Source organism: Euprymna scolopes, chromosome 20, assembly GCF_053919585.1.
Source record: "Euprymna scolopes isolate OS-2025 chromosome 20, ASM5391958v1, whole genome shotgun sequence".
Taxonomy (NCBI): domain Eukaryota; kingdom Metazoa; phylum Mollusca; class Cephalopoda; order Sepiida; family Sepiolidae; genus Euprymna; species Euprymna scolopes.
The window spans coordinates 92,019,058-92,035,076 of record NC_136501.1 but is presented as its reverse complement, the minus strand read 5'-3'; the positions used below and the strand labels follow the sequence as shown (position 1 = coordinate 92,035,076).

The following is a 16,019-nucleotide window of genomic DNA, read 5'->3' as shown; positions in this document are numbered from 1 at the left end:
GGGACCAACACGTTGTATGCGGACAGTCGCAAGGAAACAAAGACAAGGAAAGAATTTGATTCACTTTTTTTTTCAGTTGAAACAACAGACATTTATTCATAGGTACTTCCAGAATAATGCCTTGTCTCTTGTTCAAAAGTTATATCGTACTCAAATGTGTTTAACGAGACTCTGCCATGTCGAACACGTGGCATCCTGTTTTTGTTCGGCCATGTTTAGGACACATCTTTCCCTGTCCTTATCGGGCCATGTGTGTAACACGTCTATTTTTCTCCTTCTTGGTCCACGTTTTTCTTTTTTATATACTCTTTTTTTTCCTTCTTCCTCACTGTGACGTCATTTCGAACACAGCTCGGTCATTTGCATACATTTGCTGTCCCAGAAAAAATAAAAAGTTTAGTTGACATTCTCTTATATCAACTGTATTTGTATTCTCTGCTGGTCTGAGAAATGACCTTTGATTGTACAAGCCAAAAAGGAAGTTAAATACTAAATAACTAATTAACGCCGACCTCAGATATTAAGCACCGATTCTAAAGCATAATGGCGACTCGTTGAAATCGGGGTTTTTTGCTTTCGCTCTTGCTGGTGTTGTGGCACGCCAGCTACGAAAGTACTTGTAATAAAAGCACACGAATGCAATATTGCGGTGATATTATAGGGGCTGGAGTTTGGTAAACATGTTAGAGACTCCTTTCGGCATTCTGTCGAAGATTGAGAAGGGCGGGGAGGAGAGGGAGAGAGAGACAGAGGAAGAAATACAAGTTTTTTTTAACAAATAATATTATTGCCGCAAAATCTAATTTGCATTTCTATGATTCTACAAAAGAAATCTACACAAAATAAAATCGCTTTACATGTACAAAAAAAATCAAATAATTTAAGAAGTTAAAACCGATCAAACACACAATAAATTTAAAGTAAATTGATGAATCAAGTTTGGTATATTTTAGAATAAATTGGATTCAGAAATAACGCTAAGTAGTGAGATTACAAAGATATTTGAGAGATGAGACTATTTGATGAAAATAGTAGTCCGAATAATACAAATAAAAAAAAAATACTAATTCTAATCTTAAAAATAAAAACATCTTAAACATGTGTGTGTACTTGTGACAATAAATGTACCTCTACATTCAAGAAATAATATAAATGAAATAAAAATGAGATCTTAAAAGGGGACGGCAAGAATACAATAACAAACGTTGATACAATTGTCGGTAAACAGTGTGTATATTTCACACGAAGAAAAGTGTTACCTTTTCCAGTTTGAAACTGGCGTTCTTTTTCTTTCTTTCTTTTTTTTTTTTTTTTTTAGTGAAGCCGTCGTCATAAGACGTATACATGAGTCCACACGATTATTTTAAAGATTCGTGTTAGTAAACCTACAAAAAAAAATAAATGAATAAAAAAGATTAAAAAATGGGTAAATTTAAAATTGGAATTTTAATGCTGAGTTGTCGCCCTTAGACGATGAATAAGCGAAATAATTACAAAAAAAAAATCGTTTGTAGTTATCTCCCTTGAAAAATCAGTTCACATTTCCAAATTTCTTTAAATTAATACGTTTTGTTTGTTTGTTTGTTTGTTTGTTTGTTTTTGTATTTTCATATCATTTAATTCAATCATTTAATGATTGATTTTTCATTCAACTATTTTTAGTATTTAATTTTGTCACTTCTTACAATGAATACAATTCCGGTTGATAACAAATGTTTTGCATAAAAACATGATAGATTTTGAAGCAAAGTACAAGAAACAAATAGAAAAGAAATGAAAAAAAAAAAGAATAACAATAATCCTCCACTCAATAAGTTGTATCTAATCTTTTCACCTGTTCACTAAATACCGTATCTGTTCTATCTTTAAGAAAATTAAACAAAGACCTAATGAATTACAGGCCAGTGAACCTCATCATCTCTTGTCTTGTAGCGCCTACCCCAGAACTAAAATTTGACAGGGACTTTTTGATATGCCACCGTTTCCGGAGAGCTCTAAAAAAGAGAACAAAAAAAAACTGTGGCGCAAAATTTGAGGTGTTTCTCTTCCTCTTTCTTTGCACTGGACTTCATGAGATAAGACGTGCTTTTCACTGCTGCGGCTGCGGCCTCTTTTCACACGCGCCCAAACCAAAGACTTTATGATAATTTGCTGGTCTGAGAAATGACCTTTGATTGTACAAGCCAAAAAGGAAGTTAAATACTAAATAACTAATTAACGCCGACCTCAGATATTAAGCACAGATTCTAAAGCATAATGGCGACTCGTTGAAATCGGGGTTTTTTGCTTTCGCTCTTGCTGGTGTTGTGACACGCCAGCTACGAAAGTACTTGTAATAAAAGCACACGAATGCAATATTGCGGTGATATTATAGGGGCTGGAGTTTGGTAAACAGGTTACAGACTCCTTTTGGCATTCTGCCCAAGATTGAGAAGGGCGGGGAGGAGAGGGAGAGAGAGAGACAGAGGAAGAAATACAAGTTTTTTTAACAAATAATATTATTGCCGCAAAATCTAATTTGCATTTCTATAATTCTACAAAAGAAATCTACACAAAATAAAATCGCTTTACATGTACAAAAAAAAATCAAATAATTTAAGAAGTTAAAACCGATCAAACACACAATAAATTTTAAGTAAATTGATGAATCAAGTTTGGTATATTTTAGAATAAATTGGATTCAGAAATAACGCTAAGTAGTGAGATTACAAAGATATTTGAGAGATGAGACTATTTGATGAAAATAGTAGTCCGAATAATACAAATAAAAAAAAATACTAATTCTAATCTTAAAAATAAAAACATCTTAAACATGTGTGTGTACTTGTGAAAATAAATGTACCTCTACATTAAAGAAATAATATAAATGAATAACAAACGTTGATACAATTATCGATAACAGTGTGTATATTTCACACTAAGAAAAGTGTTACCTTTTCCAGTTTGAAACTGGCGTTCTTTTTCTTTCTTTCTTTTTTTTTTTTTTTAGTGAAGCCGTCGTCATAAGACGTATACATGAGTCCACTCCACACGATTATTTTAAAGATTCGTGTTAGTAAACCTACAAAAAAATAAAAATAAATAAATAAATTAAAAAATGGGTAAATTTAAAATTGGAATTTTAATTCTGAGTTGTCGCCCTTAGACGATGAATAAGCGAAATAATCACAAAAAAAATCGTTTGTAGTTATATCCCTTGAGAAATCAGTTCACATTTCCAAATTTCTTTAAATTAATCCGTTTTGTTTTTTGTTTGTTTATTTGTTTTGTATTTTTATATCATTTAATTCAATCATTTAATGATTGATTTTTCATTCAACTATTTTTAGTATTTAAATTTGTCACTTCTTACAATGAATATAATTCCGGTTGATAACAAATGTTTTGCATAAAAACATGATCGAAGTACAAGAAACAAATAGAAAAGAAATGATATAAAAAAAAAAAAGAATGACAATAATCCTCCATTCAATAAGTTGTATCTAATCTTTTCACCTGTTCACTAAATACCGTATCTGTTCTATCTTTAAGAAAATTAAACAAAGAATGAATTACAGGCCAGTGAAACTCATCTCTGTTATCATGTAGCGCCTACCCCAGAACTAAAATTTGACATGGACTTTTTTGATATGCCACCGTTTCCGGAGAGCTCTAAAAAAGAGAACAGAAAAAAACTGTGGCGCAAAATTTGAGGTGTTTCTCTCTTTCTTTCCACTGGACTTCATGAGGTAAGACGTGCTTTTCACTGCTGCGGCCTTTTTTCACACGCGCCCGAACCAAAGACATTATGATATTTTCTTGTAAACAAAACATGAAAAAAATATTTTCTTTATCTCTTTGCTCCACTTTTTACACAAAATGCATTCACAAAGAAAAACATTAATTTCTCTTTTCTCTTCTAATTATTTTACGCTCAAAAGGAACATTTACCCAGTCCATAAGGATTTCTTTGTTTTCAATGGACACAAACATATGAGTGTAACGGAACGCAGAGAAATGTTAAATAAATTTATACTTCCTTTAATGTACCAAGTCTGAATATTTATTTTTATTAATTTTTCTAAAAATTATTATAAGGGAGTTGTTCGTCATTTTGTCTGGCGACCAGCTCACTTCAGTCTCAACCCCCATAGAAGTTCTATTAAAGCAAGTAATCACTGCTCATCTTACATCTACTGTTATCTCTCCATGGTTATATTTCAAAACGCCCAGATCTCACAAACTTACTTGTGATGGAAGAATGGGTTACAATGGACGATGAAGATACTAATGTAGGGGTATTTTGAACGGCAATGTCACCACTTTGTGAGGAGCTAGGTCGACATTCACCAATGCTTGGTATCATGGTCGTGATGTGAGCATAGGTAAACGTTTCCCAATCCCCAACAAAAATATGCAAATAAAAGGTTGCCAGAAATGGCATTAAGACAAACGCGAATCTTTAAAAGTTCAATACAATTTTTATTTAACAATATAAGAAAGACGAATGATGTTATTGTGTTGATGTATTTTATGTGTGCGTCAATGTGCTGGTTTAGCATGAGAGTCATGAAAGTGATAAAGCTAAAATGTTCAAGAAAAGAATATTTTGCCAATAAAGTTAATGTTGGTAACTTCTTGTATGGTCACTAGGACTATATATGTATTTCTATTTAATCTGATAGGTTTCATGAAGAGTTCGTTGATAGAGAGAAAAGTGTTCCAAGATAGAATTGACACATTGCTGGCCGGCTGAAGGAGACAATAGTTCCGTGTTCGCACATGTTTACAAGCAGTAGTCGTCAAAACAAAAGAAAAAGGGCAAAGTCCCCAATGTGTTGACGTGGGTGAGCACGAGTTGTATTGATGTATATTCTTTAGCGTGATAAAGAATGTTCGTTTCAGGGTACCGCACGTGGAAACAAATAGTCGTTAGAAGAGAAGTTTGTTTGGTACTCACGTTAGGCCTGGTGGCCAAAGCCCCCCGGTGATGTTTGCTGTTGGGCAGACCAGCTAGAAAGAGAGTTAATGGTTTCAGGTTTTGCCTTTTATATACTCTGTCACGTGATAGAGAGCTGGCTTATGATTGGACAAGCCAGGAGGAAATGAATTTCAAATCTCGAAGTCGTGAGATGTTGCCATGCTTGTTAGTAGCGGCTGTCGACTGTGTTGCTGACCAGGATATAAAATACCCTAACTCGCTACAAGAAAAAATAATGAAACGAATTGAATGAAGGAAACAAAGAACTCAAATGCTGGAATAAAATAAACACGTCGTTTATTTTCTGTTGAGAAATGAAAGTCTTCGGTGTACACGTGTTCATTCAGCCGTTGACGACCACGCGCGTGGAAGGAAAGGGGGGGAATGCAATAGAGGAACGCGAAGTGGCAAGCCGGTCTGTAGAAAGAGAGGGTTAAGCTCAGTAGAGCGTCGTGCACATGTCTGTTTTGATGGACCAAAGGTGAAGGGGAGATAGAGTGATATCAGAGCACGCGGTCGGTTCATCGACTACGCAGCTCGAACGCTGGTCTGGACGAAAAAGGGAAGTTAACAGGTTTTGTTGCCTTTTATACTGGAGTTAGTGTTCTGGGTGCGCATGTCTGGTTTTCACTTTAAAGGAAGTGACGTCACAGCTCGGGTGTGTGTGTGTGTGTGTGTGTGCGCGCACGTTAGCGTGTGTGTGTGTGTGTGTGTGTATGCGCATGAATGTGAGTGTGTGTATGAGGATGTGTATATGCGTGTGTGTGTGCATGTGCGTGCGTACGTGTGGGTGTGCATATGTGTGGGAAAACATGTTCGAACAGCTGCTACAAGTTTTTACGATCGCGAAAATTGCGTGTGTGTAAACCACGGATGTACGCGGAACCAAAATGTTGCTTGTACAATCACTTAATATTTGTAGCGAGTTGCTACAGTACTGATATTGTATTTTAGAGCTTTGGCAAAGCTTTGGATTCCATCAGTCATGGCTTACTCTATATAAACTCTACACTTATGCCTCAATGAATCGATTATAAAGTAAATAAGATCCTTTCGTGGTGATCGTACACACAGGATTCAGATAAATGGCAGATATGGATGCTTGAAGTGGTGTTTTTCAAGAATCCATGCTTGGTCCTATTCTTTTTATCAATGATATGCCGAAAATAATTGGTAGAAATGTGCTTCTATTTGAAGGTGACGTTAAATTAGTAACTTGTAGACGCAAAATTGAAAATCTCACTTGTAATCTTCAACGTGCCAGGAAATGATTCACTGAATGGAACTAATACCGTTGTAGCGGATTTGGTCGACATTTACCAACGCCTGGTATAATAGCTGTGGCGTGAGCATAGATAAATGTCTCCCAACCCCTAACAAAAAACAAGGCCGATAGCCATTATTCGCATGCTCTCGTGTAATGAATGAATGCTTGAATGTAGGATTGACATAAAATTCTTAAAGATAAACTAAAATGACCGAAAAATGGGCTGAAATGACTTAAATAAATAAAAAGTAAATGACTTAGAATGACTTTAATGAACTTAAGGATGAATTGAATGACCTTAACAATGACTTGAATGCTTAAAAAATAATTGGAATCCTTAAAAAACAACTTGAATGATCTGAAGAATGACTTGAATGCTTAAGAAGTCACCAGAAAATGTATAGAGTCACAGAAATTAAGAACTTGCAACTTCTCGAAAATTTATAATAGTGTAGTAAATAATGGGCAATCAACAAGTCACCTACTATCCAAAAACCTTGACATTGTCTGCACAGCAACTGAAAAGGCAAATCTGCTTGCCCAACGTTTTACCTCCAACTCTACTTTAGACCCAACAAATCATCTTCTCCCAAATTTCCCTTTGCGGACAGTAGCCACACTTGATGATCTGAAAATCCCCTCTTCCCTAATTTGTGATGCCATAAAAATCTAGACTCCTGGAAGGCATGTTGGCCTGACCTTATTCCTCCTTTATTACTTAAAAAAACGTTCCCCTGAGGTTGCTCCAGTTCTCTCTAAGCTCTTCAATAAATGCCTTAACGAATCTTGATTTCGAAACTGCTTGAAAATTGCTTCAGTTGTGCCTGGCGAAAGAACTGTTTTGTTTTTTTTTTTGTTTTTTTTATACAGTGGAAAAATTATTTGTTATGACACCGAGCAAAAAGTACCCATGTTTTAACTGAGGAAAGAAGAGAAGCTATTATTTAAAATGGTAAACGGGGGAGGGGGGGTCGGCTCTTTAGACTGAGTTATTTCCCCATGTCGGCCCTCCCTTCCTCGTGGTAGCTACTTTCAGCTCGCTGTCATAACATATTGTTTTTCCACTGTAAAAAAAATACTTTATCAATTTGAGTGAAATATTTTTTTTCGGAGAACTTCATTCCATAACGAGTACGCACAATATAACCTTTTTCAATACTTTCATTTTTTAATGTCTTGATTAAACTGTACAAGTGCCTATTTTTTTGTTATTATTAAATATTTATTAAATATTTTTACATGCACAAAAGTTATCCATGAACACATGTTTCTGGGTATCACCCATCTTCAGCATGGCTAAACTTTTAACAAGGATCAAATATATATATATAGATAGATAGATAGATAGATAGAGTTGTAATTTTGTACTTATAGGTTTCAAATTTTGTCTAATATCAAATTATACAGAGCTAGTAGCAGGTCTCCTGGCATTGCTCGATCGTTAATTATGCTTCAATATTATATTTTAATTAATGCAGATTTCGTATTTATTAATATAGAGCCAATTCTCTATTGATTATTGTATTGTACTCAATATATATAGTAATGATTTCAAATTTTTTTATGACTTCTGTATCATCAGCTGGAACCGAAACCAAAACATCCAGTCACAATCGTTATTTAATGCTTCATCGTTAGCATTACAGCTATCCCCAGATGGATTAAAAAAAAAAAAAAAAAAAAAAAGGCTAAAAATTAAAAAGACTTAAAGCTAAAAATATATATATATACGCATGCTCAGAAGTTAGTTGATTTACTTCTGGTAAAGTTAATTTTTTTTTTTTTTTTTTTTTTTTTTTTTTTAATTTTGACCCCTTAGTAGCTATATTTATTAAAAACCAAATAAAAAGTGTTCCCAAATACCCTATATTATATCATGTTTCAAGTCTGTGGACAAATATTCATCAGAAGAGTTTGGTAGAGACATTGCATGTATATATATATATATATATATACTAGCAAAAGTACCCGTCGTTGACTGGGTTCAAAAACAGCCTACAGAAAATGGACTCTGATTTAAGAAAGTATGATAGGTTATGAAAAGGAAGGGTTGTAAAGAGATAGCTTCGAATTTGGGGGTATCAAAATCAAAGCAAAATATGATGAAAGTAAAAATAAAATCGATAAACCCCATAATTTATTGTACCATACCTGTTCACACTGAAATACTTATCACAATATTCTGTGGATCTATATTAAAAAACGTTGTTAAACTTTGTGACATATTTCCATTCTATATTCTATGGAGGTCAGGTGCGAACGAACACCCCATAATTTTATTATACCATATTTCTTCAAACAGAAACATAATTATCAGAGTATACTTAGATAGATATGAAAAGTCATTATTAAAGTTTGTTCCTATTTCCATTCTATGGAGGCCAGGCGCGAACGCAGACCCCACAATTTTATTATGCCATCCCTATTTAAGTTAAAACATACTTATCAAAGTATTCTTATGTACATCTATATCAAAAACACTTGTAAGCGTTTTTTTTTTTAATTTTTTAATTTTTTATTTCCATACTTTGTGGACCAGGCACGAACGCAGACCCCACAATTTTAATGAACCACTGTTCTGCCAGATCAAACATACCCATTCCTGTGTCTCGATACATCCTCTATCATTATATGTAATCAGTTTTTTAAAATAGTCAACCATATAGGAGCCTATTCGTGACCAGACACACACATTCAGCTTTATATTATATATGTAGATAGATAGATAGATAGAAAAACATGTTAATGTACTAGAACTTATTCTTCCTAAATTCTATACAATTATGCAGAATGTAAAAACTATGCATAATAGTTAAATGAAATCAATCACTAATAAGAAACCATAAAAAATGAATAATTAAGGCTCGTTTTTCAAAGGAATATGCAAATTAGTTAACCTTCATGAAGTCGCTTGCATATCCATAACTTAATATATCAAGAAGTTTCTTTTAATAATTTTCAAACAGAAAAAGTAGGCTTTTAACATCAATGTCAGAGAGAGAAAACAAATCAACTTTATCGGTATATAGATAAATGCCTATCAGACATTTTTTGACTAGAAAGCTCAATGTATTAGCAGAACTTTACTTTATATAATAGATAATAATTAAGGTTAATATGGCATCACGAATAAGGAATAATCACATTTGACACACCGGACCCTGTCGGTGGGGCATTAGAATACGCCGACTGTTCCCCTGCAGAGGGTAAAAGTCCCTCAATAGGGGTCCTGGATATGACCTTAAACTATATCCAGTGGTGAGGCCCCAGCTCGTGGGTTTTGGGGAGTGTGGAGCCACCCTTTAATTACCATTGCTCCCAGGTCCTCTCTGACCCAGAGTGGTAGTACCGGTTAGGGTCCCAACTATGGGTTAAATAGAAACCGACGTGAAAACAAATATATTCTATTAAAAAAGTTTTTCTTCAAAATCTTTGGATTCGGTATTAAATAACCTGAAAAGGGTTGATATGCCGTAAAACAAAACCAACCAAACCAGACACACCGGTTTCCATCAGATCACCGAAGTTAAGCAGCGATGAGCCTTGCTAGTACCAGATGGGTGACCATTTGAGACTTCCAGGTGCTGTATGTGCTCTCAGTTTATCTTGACATTGTTTCCAGTCGTCCTGGACTTTTCCTTGGCACTGAACCCAAACAGTGCCGATTCAGGAGAGGTGTGGTTGGAGATTGTACAATCCTTGCCACACAATTACAAACGCAGATGCCCCTATAGGGGGTATCCTTTGTCTTTCAAAACTGAACGAAGTGTCTTGTATGTGCGTCCTTAACTGGTCTCCATGTTTTTTGCATTATAGTTTCTCTTTTGTGAATAATTGTGCACAGTGAGCCGCATCCTTCGAGGTTATCCTGTTAATATGCATGGGCATAGAACACAGCAAATCTAAACTCTGACACCAGATCTTGCTATTCCACAGGTAGCAGTAGTTTTAATTGCACTCATTAATGAAGTTCTGTTTATATGTAGAGAGGGCAGAACAATAAAATTGCCACCCTAAAGAAAACAACACTACAGTTTCATTTTAAAACTTATTAAAAAAATTATGTAGTAGAGCTGACATCTCTTCAATGTAGCCGCCTTTAGCCTCAATCACTGCCTCAATATGGGTCTAGAAGTGGGAGCACGCTTTTTCACATGTGCCAGCGAGAGCTCAGTGAATACTCGGCAGATGGCAGCGATCAGCCTGGCTATGGTGTTGTGGAAGGTCATGTTCATGATATTCTAGACGTATGACCAAACGAAGTATCCAGCAGATTCAGATTAGGGGATAGGGGGAGGGGGGTCAGTGAGGAAAGGGTACAAAATCGTAGCACTTCTTCTGAAGCCAAGCCTGGGTGTCTTTGGACTTGTGGGCCGGCACAGAGTCCTACTGCCACATCCAGGGTCTGCCAGTGACCACCTGATTACACCAGGGAATCACCACACTTCAGTATATTCAGGTAAACTTTGGTATTGACTTTCAAGCCGACTTCAAAGATGTGAGGTGGCCCTCACGTGAAACCACGCCAAAGACCATAACCGTGGGTCATCCAATGCGTTGAGCTGTGCCTTCAAGCATTAAACAGTCCGGGTGCTGACAATGGTCCTGTTGTCATAACTTGGATCAGTAGAGAGCAGGAGTTGTACAGCGGCACATCTCCAATCTCGCTCGTTGAACATTGTGTCACTTTCAGACATGATAGAAGGTTCTATCACTCTTCGATTTTGTACACAACTGGCAAAAACTAGTAGATGGTCTGCAACAAAAAAAGAAGAAAACCGGTTTTTCATCAAACGGAAATGGAATCTCGTCTTTTCTGGGGCAGAAATTTTACTGTTTCACCCTGTATATATATAATATGAATTTATTTTTCAAAATTTTAAAAGTTACACTTTAAAAGCATTTAAGCTGACATATCAACCTTCGATTCTGACTAACAAATTGTGGTTGAATTCCGATAAAAAATATATAAAATATATTACCATCATACACATGTCTTTTCACCACATCTCGTCTTTTGTGCTAACCACGTCGCTTTATGTCCCTCCAAGGCAGCCGACTCATTGATACACAAATTAATGCACCTATAACTACACAAAGTTTCATTTATTATTGTTGTACCATGTTATTGGCAACCTCCCTACAATTTTTTTTTTATTAAATACGTCTTTTTACTAAATACATAGTGCCATTTGGCTAACAAAATTACTTTTACAAAATTTATAAAAGTTAGACCTACATGCTAACATATCAAAACTTTCATCTTGACTAGCAAAGTTTCATTTATTATTGTTGCACCATGTTATTAGCAACTTCCCTACAATTTTATTTATTTATTTTTACAAAATATGTAGTCCCACTTTAAAAATCAAATTCAGTAACGGGGAATAACTCATATTTTTAATCTTATATATATATATATATATATATATATATATATATATATATATATAAAAGGCAAAATGTGTGTGACCATTTCGTGTATGTCTTCAAAAGGCTTTTCTCGCACACGGTCCCGGGTTCGTTACTATCGCTTAAAACTGTTTATATAGGTCCTCTATAATAATATCTAGGAATTAGAAAAGCGCGTAGCGTATAGATTTATTTACGGCGATTTTTACAAAATTATTGCTATTTTGGCTTCTCGCGTGTTGATCAGGCTTTTTAGTATAAATAAAGTGAAACTAAACTCAAACGACGTATTCTCGGCATCGCACCGGGAAAAACGTCCAGAAGCAATCAGCTTTGATCAATCTTGTATATCAGATTCAATCTGGACAATTGGGAGCTGCTTTCCCCTCCCCAACTGTTGGGGGGAAGAAACAGTCAAATTTGGATAAACAAACCCAAACGCTGCGTGACTTCCATTTGACCTTCTTAATTAGGTCAAATGGGAGCAGCAGAGTTAACTTTTATTGCGCACGCCTGTTTTTATAGTTAAATAAATAAATAAATTAAAACCTGCTTAACGTTGTCTGTCGCCGTGGCTCAATAGTTACCATAGCACAGTTTTTTTTTTCACACATTAATTTCCAACTCAAGGGTACGGGTTCGATTCTCATACTCACCTACCAAAACATTTTTTTATTATTATTTAACCCCCCCCCCCCCCGGAGTTTTGATTTACCTCAAAACACCCGGGCATCGCCGGGTACCCCCCGCTAGTCTATATATATAAAAGCGAAAATGTGTGTATGTACGTTTGCTTTTTGTGTATGTCTGCAAAAGGCTTTTTTCGTCGGCCTTCTCACTTCATCTTAAAACTTTTTATATCACGTCTAAATGATAATATCTACGACTTAAGAATGGGGGTCGCGTGGGTATTTAATTTTCCAGACTTTCATACACATTTTTTCCAGATATTTCGATCGACGCGTGTTTCTTTCGCTTTTCAGTATAAAACAAGTGAAAACTGGCTTGCAGCCGCGTCATGTTTCAAGGTCAAACATCACGCAACTTAAGTTTCTCACACCTATCAATTTCATTTTATAAACAAATTAAGATGGTTTTCATCCCTCTTCTCTTGTGGCCGAGATGGTTAGGTCCAGGGTTTTTTTCCATTTCATTTCCACGTCAAAGGTTTGGGGTTCAAGCCTACTTTCCTATTAAAACTTTTTTTTTTCTTTTACACCTCCAAACACCCGGCCAATGTTTTGTTTTTAAAACAGGGTTGTTTTGATCATCCCCCCCCACCACCAACACACACACACACCTACAAACACCCGGGCCACGGCAGGTACCCCCTCGTCTGTAATATAAATCTCACCTGTCTGTTCAAATACATGTATGTCTGCCTTAAACTTTTGACAGAGGGGATGGATCAGTATCGTTTTGAAGCTAGAACCTTCGAACACTAAATACCGAAAAATTGGCTAAAAACATTAATTCCCTGGACACTTTTCTACAGGGAGGGGTCGCTTTTTTCACCAATATTTTCGAAAGTCATCCCCTTTTCGATTGACTAACCTTAATTTTAACCTCACTTCCATTTTAGTGATGGACACAACAGCAAAGAGGTCACTTTTTTTTTCACATTCTTTTCCTCCTTTGCGGTATGGGTTCAAGCCTGCCTACTACCACTTTTTTCTTTTTGCTCAACACACACCTCCAAATACCCGGGCAATGCCGAGCACTCAGGCTAGTTGAATATAAAATAATTGATTAAAGAGTTTGCAGAAGATAATACCTTTTCACATTGTACTCCAAGGGTCTCTTCGAGTTGTCTCCATGCATCCCAACATTATGTTATATGCAAAATATAGCCCTAGATCATGACTGTTCGTGCATGGTAATGAGTCATACCCTTCTCAAGGTTACTCTTAATATTAAAGGTCAGCGGATAAAACACAGCGGATCTAGAGAAGTAAACTGTAACAACACATTATGTTATTTAGAGGTTTTTTTATTTACGGCATATCAACCCTTTTCAGGTCATTTAATGCCAAATCCAGTGATTTTGAAGACAAAGTTTTTAATAGAATATATATATATATTTTTTTTTAAAAGTTTCTATTTAACCCATAGTTGGGACCCTAACAGGTACTACCACTCCGGGTCAGAGTAGACCTGGGAGCAATGGCAATTAAGGGGTGGCTCCACACTCCCCAAAGCCCGCAAGCTGGGGCCTCACCATCGGATATAGTTTAAGGTCATATCCAGGACCAATATTTCACTGGTAGCAGTAGTCGCAGCTGCACTCAACAACAGAATGGTGATCTTGTCCCAAGAAAAGCATGACATCACAGATGATCATATTCATTTGATAATGGGAAAACATGACTGTTCCAGTTAGTAAGAGTACCAATGAACTATGCACAGGTTTCATGTGCCATATATAAGAACAAGTAGTTAATAAAACATGTTAAAAAACACTTTGAAAAAGAGTTTTAAAAAATATTTCATTTTAAAAAGGAAGCACAAAATAAGTGGATAGTCCTTAATCTGCGGAGTTTCGAAGAAATACTTTCCTTCTCATCAAAGGGTAGGATTTAGCAAAATGCAGGATCGGATTTTGCTTGCAAAAGTATTTGATGAAACAAGTAAGTCGTAGACCTTACTTGGTAACAAATAGTAAAGCAGAGGAAATATGGTGAAGAAAAAGGTGATTTCACGTGAATGGATAGTCTGGTGAAGGGTAAAATATCCAATAACGATAAAATCCAAAAACGTTGGTTAAGTTTCCATTTCCACAAGTAAAATCCAAGGGAATCGCATAATTGGAAGATGGTCCAAAGTAATCCAAAAGGCAGAAATACGTGGAATAATTCACAAATGGGGGCAAGGAAAAGGGAATGAGTTTTTTTTTGTTTTTTTTTTACATAGGCATCACCACATTATCAAGGCCAAGAGGCCACTCAAGGATAAGGGTTAAAGAGTGTACAGTAGAAATTGGACATTATAGTAATCATTAGTAATGAAAATTTGGTAAAGTTGATAACTTATATGGAACGGCTCATCAAGAACTTATTTACGTTAGACTTGAAGACAACCATATTGTAGTCAGCCAGAAAGCAGGAAAACGGAAGACAATTCCACAGGCGTGCAGTTTTAAGAAAAAAGCTTTGTTCATGGAATCTACGTTTAGGTTTAGGCACAGATAAAGAGTGGGGGGAATTATTGATAGTGTTTACAGCTAGACGAGTGTTTCTTGTGAAAGTTTGGCGAGGGGGGACCATAGATTGAAGCTCAGTCGAACACTTTCCATGAAAATAACGATACATCAGAAACAAACTCGCAACATCTCTTCTGTGAGATAAAGGTTGCAAGGAAGAGAAAAGGACATCTCCTACGAGGCTACGAAGTCTATTTTGAACTCTATCAAGGCAGGCCAAGTCCTTTCTAGCAGCTCCTGCCCAGATGTGGCAACAGTATTCCATCCTTGTTTAGGAGTTTAAATAATATTAAAAGGAAGATAAGATGTGCGGAGAAAAAAAGAATTTAAAATGACTGTCAAGGCTGGGCTAATTTGGGGAGAATGATATATATATATATAACTACTTAATTTACTCACATAAAATTAATATACGAAAGTATAGATTTATGCGTAAACTTTAAGTATTTACTTCAAAAGTGCTCAATACGTAGGTAGAGCTAGTTAGTAAGTTATATATATGGCGATTAAGCTACACTGAATATTCCGTGTTTCATCCCCTCTAGGACTCTTCAGGCTTATGACTATCTCAATAGAAGATGCACATATAAAAACGACAAACAACCACAAAATTCGCGCATAAGCCGGAAGAGTCCTAGAGTGGATGAAACGCAGAATATTCGGTGTAGCTTAATCGCCATATATATATATATATATATATATATATATATATATATATATTTATATATATATATATGAGAGTGAGAGAAAGAGTTGATTATGTGCAGGTTTCATATGCCGCACAAACAATAAGCCTTAAGAAAAAACATGACTTTTTACCATCCATTGACGGATGATTCAAGAAGATATACACACACACACACACACACACAAACACACACATATATATACATACATACATGAAACAATAAATATGAAATAATGATAAAAAATTTCAGGAATGCAAAATGATTCTTGTCCAGAATTCCCACCATATTAAAATCCAAAACAGAAAAAAAAAATCTGTATGATGTGCATACACGACAGAATGTCATATTCCAAAAATCACAAATTGATCAAATAATTTTACTTTTAACTCAGAAAATCAAATTTTATGAGCAAGCAAAATGAGACTACCTCACATCAGCATCTTGAAGAAACACAGACAGAAAACTCCACAATAATTAAAACTTGCGAGATCA

The 16,019-nt window shown here is 35.5% G+C and overlaps 1 long non-coding RNA gene across 1 annotated transcript; it reads right to left on the bottom strand.

The window, feature by feature from the left end:
- Positions 1-1,265: 1,265 nt before the first annotated feature.
- LOC145241549 (uncharacterized) lies at positions 1,266-15,047 on the bottom strand. The gene is made up of 3 exons (XR_013862572.1): positions 13,414-15,047; positions 2,934-3,061; positions 1,266-1,385 (listed from the first exon to the last, which is right to left on the bottom strand). It is a non-coding gene; the product is annotated as an uncharacterized LOC145241549 (long non-coding RNA).
- Positions 15,048-16,019: the final 972 nt, after the last annotated feature.